The sequence below is a fragment of the Neltuma alba genome, unplaced genomic scaffold (genome assembly GCF_004799145.2).
Source record: "Neltuma alba isolate B1F8T4 unplaced genomic scaffold, ASM479914v2 tig00012479_pilon, whole genome shotgun sequence".
Lineage (NCBI taxonomy): Eukaryota > Viridiplantae > Streptophyta > Magnoliopsida > Fabales > Fabaceae > Neltuma > Neltuma alba.
Genome location: NW_021636954.1, coordinates 61848 through 70516, shown reverse-complemented (window position 1 = coordinate 70516; position 8669 = coordinate 61848).

Sequence of the window (8669 nt, the reverse complement as noted above, 5' to 3'; positions counted from 1 at the left end):
TCCTAGAGCAAGTTCTCTACCCTGTGATCCTCACAATCAAATAGCTCTCAATACAATGTTCATTTCTCAGCTCATCAGCAGAGGACCTTGATTAATTCTCCTCAAGAATGCCCAGTAACCAAACTGCAAGAAGTTGAAGAACAAATTCAAAAGTAGTTTGGAAAAATATATCGAAGTGTTCTTCAGTGACTTCGAAATAAATCCATCAGTTCAAATAACTTTCAAGCACTGTTTTGTTTGGTAGTACTATCAATAATTTGATTCTTTATAAAAATAATTCGCACGCTAAAACTCTCTCCGGTCTCGATATTTTCAACGGTTTCTAACAGTTGATGAAAAGATTATGAACAATATCGATCATAGAGGGGAAGATGATCAAATTTGTAATGTGGGAAGGAAACAAACCGAATCTTTCGAATGGAAACATAAACACAAGAAGTTCGCAATCTTCGCCTCTCGAAAAAATTTTAACAGAGTAAAATTCAGACTCATGTCAAGAAAACACGTGACAAAAATGGAAGGCACATATCTTAAACATCGAAAGGATAATTCGAAACTTGGAAAACACGCAAAAGGTAGAAACCTCCCTATTCAATCAACGTTACATACATTCACACATTGACGTTACAATAGAAAATAGGTGGAAAAACAATATTCCTTTTAAAGCAACAAATCTTGCACCTTCCAATTTTCATTTGAAACGATAACAAAACAAGCATGTCACAATAGAATAATCACTTACTATCATCTAGAGACTCAAATTATCACGTTTCATGAATGTATAATTTCCAGAAATTAGATTAATCACATGTATAACCACACTTAATAACATCAACGATCAATTCACATTTGACTTTGGCACTAATAGCTTGAAATCCCGCGCGAAAATCCAACGACATAACCAGATAAACAGCGTAAATCAACAGAAACAAGAGAGGAGGGGCAGAATGTGCCAAAAAATGTTAAGAAGACAGTCGAACACAGATGACGCAGAGAAAGAAAACGTGATTGCCGATTCAAAAGAGTCGTGTCTATGAATAAAGCTGTGAGCATACGTAGGAAAATAAAAGTGAAAAACGAGAATGGCATTTAAGAGAAGAAAGGGAGAGAGATTCGCACCTTTGCTTGTGATTCGAGAAAAAGGAAGAAAGGCAAAGAGAATCGAGAATGAACGAATTTTGGATCAAAGAGTTCAGGAAAACGATTGAAAAGTGAAGTTGTACTTTGTAGTCTCTTCAACGAAGGCGTCACCACGGTGATGAAGGGCGGACTATATATAAAAGCTAATCACTGTACGTTCGTCTCAATTTTTCTTTCGGCTTTTTATAAATATAGAATTCAATTAATTCTCCTGATTTTTTTTTTAATTTTTTCACCTCATTCACATGCTTTGTCCTAATTAATTATTCTGGATATGCAAGCTAATTTTAAAAGGAAATTAGTAATTCCCATGCATTCTCGTTGGTGTATTTTTGGTTGGCATAATGATATACTAGTACAATAGTCTAACATAGTTTAGTTCGAATTTTGGGAAGCGTATTTACTGAAAGAATCAAAAACTCTTTAGGCTCTACGTTTCAAAAGGAAAAATTCATAATTAAATAAAAAAATAATCTAGCATAATTTTTTTATACACTGATCTAACTTAATTCTAATTACAACATATTATAACAAAATTAGCTAAATCTCATTACATAATTTTGACTATGTAATTCGGATTACAGCCTACTTGAATTAGCGTATGGACATCTATACCTACTATGAATTTACTTATAGACATTTGTATCTTTTATTTTTAATAGTTATTACATAGTTTTTGAGATAAAATATAAATTTCATGATTCTTTGATGACATACCAGACAAAGGTTCTATCATCGTTATTATATACTATTTACATTACATTTCCTATAATTATATTCCCTTATGTTGCCAATAATTCCATGAATTTAACGAGCTATTGTATGCAATGTTTATGAGATGAATCAGGAAAGTTTGATTTCTTTCCTTTTAACTATTTTTTTAATAAGTCATATAAATCAATAATAAATATTTCTAAAATTTATTTATTTATTTGTCACTTTAAACATGTTTCGTTAAAATTAATGAGGACCTTAAACCTTATTATTAAGTATATCTTGAAATTTAACAACTTTTTAATTTTATATTAATTAAATATATTAAATACAATTTTCAAAAAATAACAATTTACACAATAATAAATGAAAAATATATTGCCTTTAGATTAAAAATTTAATAATATAACTTATAATAGGGCTAAAATATTCTCTCCCAAACTTATAAATATGATGAGAGGAAAAGTTCTAAGAAAAAGATAGAGATAATTTGTCATTCATTTTATTAATTTGTTGCTTTTCTTGTTTCTTTATACTACCTCATATCTTTAATATAAAAGGTAGTTGATTAATTTGAGTGGATTAAAAAAATTATTTAAGTTAGTCATTATTTGTAATAAATAGGTGTTATTTTTCTTAAAATATTTTTATTAATCAAGTGTATTAGTTAAAACTATCATTATTACAAGAATTTTATTGGGACTGGATGTAGTATCTAATAAATCTTTTATCAAACAAGACTTCATAAGATGCATTTGGCCTTTGTGATTGGAGAATAGATTATCAAGAAATTAAAATTTAGATTGCATTTTAAAGATAGTAAAAAAAAAAAAACTTGGACTATAGTCGTTTAAAGTTTTAATAAATTGTGCTATGCATATATCATGGCTAATATCTCGATAATGCGGTCCTTTTGTAAACCTTTAAACAATGTATAATTCATGACCTAAAATCAAATAAAAATGAGTGATCCTTTTATTTATTACTCCTGATGATCTTTTTTATTAGAACTTAATATTCGAATTACGTGATTTTAAAAATAATTAAAATTAGTTAAAAATAATAAATATGTAAGAAATGAATTTTTTTTCCAAACATACTTTTATTTATAAAGGGCAAGTATAATAGAAAGAATATGAAAGAAAATGTTACATATCAAGTTGTAAACTTTTTAATTAATGTAATATATAAAATTAGTTAATGCAAAAATTGTTAAAACACATTAAATGTTTAAATTTTTAGACAACCACACTTAGGATTTCATAAAAAGGATCGAGGCAATTTAAATTTTAGGTTTTATAAAAAGGATTAGAGGAGTACTTATTTCTATATTATGTAATTAAATGTTATTATCCATAATGTTGTATGTATACCTTTAATTACTACCTATATTTATCCTTTCAATTAATATACAGAGATCCAATATCATAGAATAATATCCAAAACTCCAGGCACATTCAACTACTCATTATCTTTTCTTTTTATTTTGAAATGTCCTTTGATTGTGATTTTCTCCTCCTCCTTTTTTTTTTCTCTTTTTCAACTTCGGAAAATTTGGACTACCCTTTTTGTTTTTTGTTTCTTTTTTTTTCCTAAAAAAAATTCTATTCCTTAAGATCTTCACTATTGCCATGTGGCATGCATGAAGCTTCGCCCTTTTTTTTTTGTTTTTGTTACTCCTTGAGGATATTGTTCTTAAAATCGCTAACTTTCTTCCCTTCCCACATCCTAATGCTACAGCTATTGATGTAACTACGCTTATGTTGAGTTCGCTGTATAGTGCATCCTCAACTAGTCAACTTATAAGGCTTTAAATGTACAATTTTTTTTTTCACTAAAGATATTATCAAGTACCAAATACAGACATCTCTTTGACGGGGATTAAACTTCAATTCGTCATATTATGAAAAATTAGCTCTTTTTACTAAATCAACCTTATTAAATATACGAAATTGAAATCCGGAATATAATCAATGAAACGTTATTTTTCATTGCCCTGGGCCTCGATGGCTTTAGAGTTTAGACTTTCCTTTAGCTAAATCTGAGAAAGAAACCTCTTACCAATGTGGAACGCATGACGCATCATGTGGCCATGGATGTATCTTGTGGATCAGACATCACAGGCCATATAGTTATGGTTCTGGTCCAAGTAGTTTTAAATCGTGATTTTTTTCTTACCAACAAATATTGATCCAAGTAGAAGAGATTTGTACACCTTAATTTCTCATGTCCTGGGTTTGATCCTTGGGAAGAGGTTCTCGTTACAATGTTTGACATTGTCCTAAGAGATTAGTCTTTTATTGTTTGAGTTGGAGGATACTTTGAGAAACCAAGAAAAAATTATGATTTTTAGTCTTTATAATTTTATAAGAATTTGATCTAAATCAACACTATTAAGTATAGAGACCAAAATCCAAATTCATTATTAAAAGTACAAAACTTGAATGAGTTTTGATTTTGATCCTTATACTTAAAGGTGTTAGCTAAAAAGCCAACATCATTGAATTCGTATCAAGTCCTTTTTAAACTCTTTAAAACCATAGGAATTAAAGTTCAAATTCGATCTCACTATAATGACCACCAACAATGAGAATAAATCTACTCCTTTCTATCCAAAAGACCATAGTCACCACCATCGTGGATCACCAATATCATTGAATGTCATCACTAGTGTCACTAAAAAATTAAAACTACACAACGCGGTTCTTTCAACTTTTAAATTTGCATATATGAACAAGTTTCCTACTTTCCTTTTATGCTTGGTTTTGTATGTGTGCGTATATGTATATCGTCATGGTATGTGGAAAATATAATCAGAATTTGATAATTCCGTATAATTTTTATTTGATAAAAAATGAGAAATTATTTTTATGTTAGTCTGTACTCAATTGAAATAAAAATATTAGAAAGTAAAATTCCTGAAACTAATAAAACATAATAATAGGGGCAAAATTTAGACCATTCAATGCCGTAATAAGAAAGGAGAATCGAAAAAAAAATCTTTTAATTTTAAAATTTCTGTTTGTTATATTTTAATAACAATAGACAATATTTAAAAGATGAATAACAACATATTTTTGTAGTCCTTCTTGATTTCAAATTTTAAAATTTTAAAAATATTCTTTTTGAGATTTTTCCTAATATGAATGGTCCAAATTACTGCTCAAATTTGGCAAAAAATGGATTTTGGAAGTTTGGTCTCAGTCCCCGGCAATGAAAATTTAAATTACAATAAATCAAATTAAGAATTAAATGAAATCATGAATGTCAAATCTATGTAAATAATAAAATATCATCTCCCTTTATTTATAATTTATAAATAAACTCTGATCCGTCACTGTTTAGTGTTTACATATCCGGGATCCCAGGTCCCTACCAACCTGGCTTTATACATGCCCATGCGTTTCACGTGATAGCTCTTATTTCTTTTTTGCTCTTGATAACTATAGCTCTCCTTATTTCTTCGTACTAAATAATATAAATTTTTTTTTTGTTAACGTTTCATTGTATATTACTCCTCAAGTTCTTAATATAATACCTATTTAACTAATTTGATTAGATTAAGAAAGTTAAATAAATTAGTTAATTATAAGAAATATGACTTTTTTTCTTAAAATATCATAATTATCTTTCTTAATATCCTCCTTCTCTCACTTATTTGATTATAATTAAGGGAGTATCTATAGGGATAATTTAAAAAAATTGATAAATATGATAAATAGATCTTATATTTAGAACTAAAATTAACTTAATAATTAGATTCTATATTAAAGATTAGAGGAGCATCATATTATGAATACCTAATGATTTTTATTGGCGTACAATTTATACCTTCTTGTTATTGTGCTATCTCAAAACCTTATTATAAGAGTTGTTTGATTAATTTGAATTATTAAAAATGCCTAATAAATTAATTAAGGTTAATATAATTTTTTATCTCTGAAATTTGAGTCCATTTTGATTTTGGTTCGTCAAATTTCAAACTTGTGGTTTTAGTCCTAGAAATTTTGCTTGTCTTAAAATATTAGTCCTTAACGATGCAACAGTATTAAAATCTGCTGAACTGTCATCGATGATATTAAAAGGGTTGATGTAGACTTACTAGATAATACTTAACTAGATCTTATATGGATAATAGAGTGCAATATAGTGAATAACTTTTGAAAACAAATAGCAATAAAGAAAAAACAAGAGGCTAAAAAGCTACATTTTTAGGATTTGTTCTTTTTTTCCTCTCTCCTGTTATCCATACAAGATCCAGCTAGGTGTCATAAGATGAGTTTACACTATCACTTTAATGCTGTTTATAACATTTTAGTAGATTTTGACATTGTCACACCTCAGGAACTAATGTTTTAACACGGACTAAACTCTAACGACTAAAACCATGAGCTTGAAATTTAAGAAACTAAAACCAAAATAAACCTAAATTTTAGGGACAAAAAATTATATTAACCCAATCTCTATGTATACTGTTAGATCATATATCATTTTATAAGATATGTAAATTAATTTGAGAAAAATAATAAATATGAGAGACAAAAAATTTAAAGTCTTATATTAAAAATCAAATCCAACCCTATAACTGACTTCTACGTTAATCACAAAGTACAACTCATTTTTTTTAACTATGCATAGGTATTTTCAATTGGAGACAGTCTTATCGGCATTAAATATGAGCATTTTTTCTAGCATGGATTTGAACTTTGATTCGTCATGTTGTGAGGGACTAATCATTTTCACTAAATCCAACCCTTATTAGTAGAGTACAATTAATTTAGAAATACATAATTTATAATATATACAAAAATTAGTTGTAATAATTATTGTAATTTATAATTTATGATAAAACTTAGTTACAATTTATAATATATACAAAATATATATATATATATATATATATATATATATATAAAGACACAGTCTTATTTGAGGTAGTGTACCCCCTCTTCTCTAATATAGCCTATAATAATTATTGGGGGTTGGATTTATTTTTAAATATAAAATTTCAATTATTTTTTTATATTTATAATTTTTTTCTAAATATTTTACACTGTTTATAATTAACTAATTTATTTTAATTTTTTAAATCTATCAAAGTTGTTTACGTCAAGAAAGACGGAGTATTCTTTTTTTTTTTTAATATATATTTTGGGTAATGTTAGACCCAAATAGAGGTCAAACACAGTCTTGAAAATTTTTAAGGAATTACTTAAATAACAAGGATATTTTAGGAATGACAACACTTATTTATTATAAATAACCAACTTAACTTACTTCCTTAATTTCTCCAAATAAGTCAATTGGGTCTTATAATTAGGACCGGAGGAGTAGTATACTATGTTCACCTAAAAATTTTAAATTTAATTCAATAGCAGCCAACCTGTCATGAGCACTAATAATCAATTTTAAGAACAAAAACAATATTATTAACAGTGCCAAGGCAGCCGCAGCCCCCGTTTGTTAGTATAAAACTTTGGTGCGTCCCTGGCTCTGACCTCATATGCCAGTCCCTTTCTACGTTCCTTGTTTTTGTAGTCTCGAGTTATTTACTTTTTTTTTTTTCTTCGATCTGGTTATACTATGTAGTAATTTTACGGAAAAAAAAATGAACTAAAAAGATAAGCATGTGAGAAATTAGAAATTAGAATGGTGGCCGGCTGGAGGATAAGAAACGACTAGTTTCATGTGAATTAGAGTTATTTTTTAATGAGAACTATTTACAAGCGATAAAGATATTTTAAGAAAAAAATTATAAATTTACAAAGCAAAGTAAATTAGAACATTATATTTAAAATTAAAATAAACTTTTTAATTATATTTAGAGTTGGAAGAGGTATTTTTAAATTTGCTTAGGTTTAGTCGCATAATTAGTTATTCATTTGCAAAAATAATAATAAACATATAAAATAGATTTTATATTTAAAATTAATATTAATTTTTTTGTGTATCTTTTTCCAGATCTGTACAAAAATGAAATAAACCCTGAACCGTCACTGCTTACGCAACCACGAGCCCAGGTCCCCACCCACTTCCACTTACCCCTATATGGGCTAGCTGGATGCTCGTACTATAAATAATATACTCCGTCCTGTTTTAAATATAAAAATAAAATAGTTCTTCTATTTAGATATATTTGTAATCTTTCTTCTTCTTCTTTTTTTCTGGTGAATTTTTTACATAGGAATATCGGCTAGATCCAATCACTTATCACATCCCATTTACTGCCTGAAGGATCGTATTATTTGTAATCTTTTCATTGCATATTAATATACCCCCGAGTAGAGAGAAATTTTTTTCGTATAATTTTAATTCTTATTTATTATTTTATTGATTTTATTTTAGAGGATATAATATATATTAAACAGGAATGAAGTTAGAAAATTATTAAATTTTAATAAAGAATTAATAAAGTAAAGATTTTCTTTTAATTTGTTTGAAATATATTATAAATGACTTATAAAAAGTACGAATTAAAAAATATATTATGATTTTCATTGATATACAATTTATGCTTTCATGTTAATTTAACAAATCTATAATACAACCTAATAATGGGCAAGGGATGATATATGCAAAATACCATGATTTAATTAATAATCCACATCCTACGCAACATAATGTATTACTATCTCCGGTTTTTACTATAAAATCTAGTTTCCTATTTACAAACTTTTTTTTACCAGCGTTGTTTATTTAGAAAATAAATCTTATATTAAGAATGTGAAATAGTTTTTTTTTTTTTAAATTTTTTTGGTCAAGTTGAATACTAAAGTAAAAGTCTAATCTAATCTTGTTTGACCTAAGGAATATAT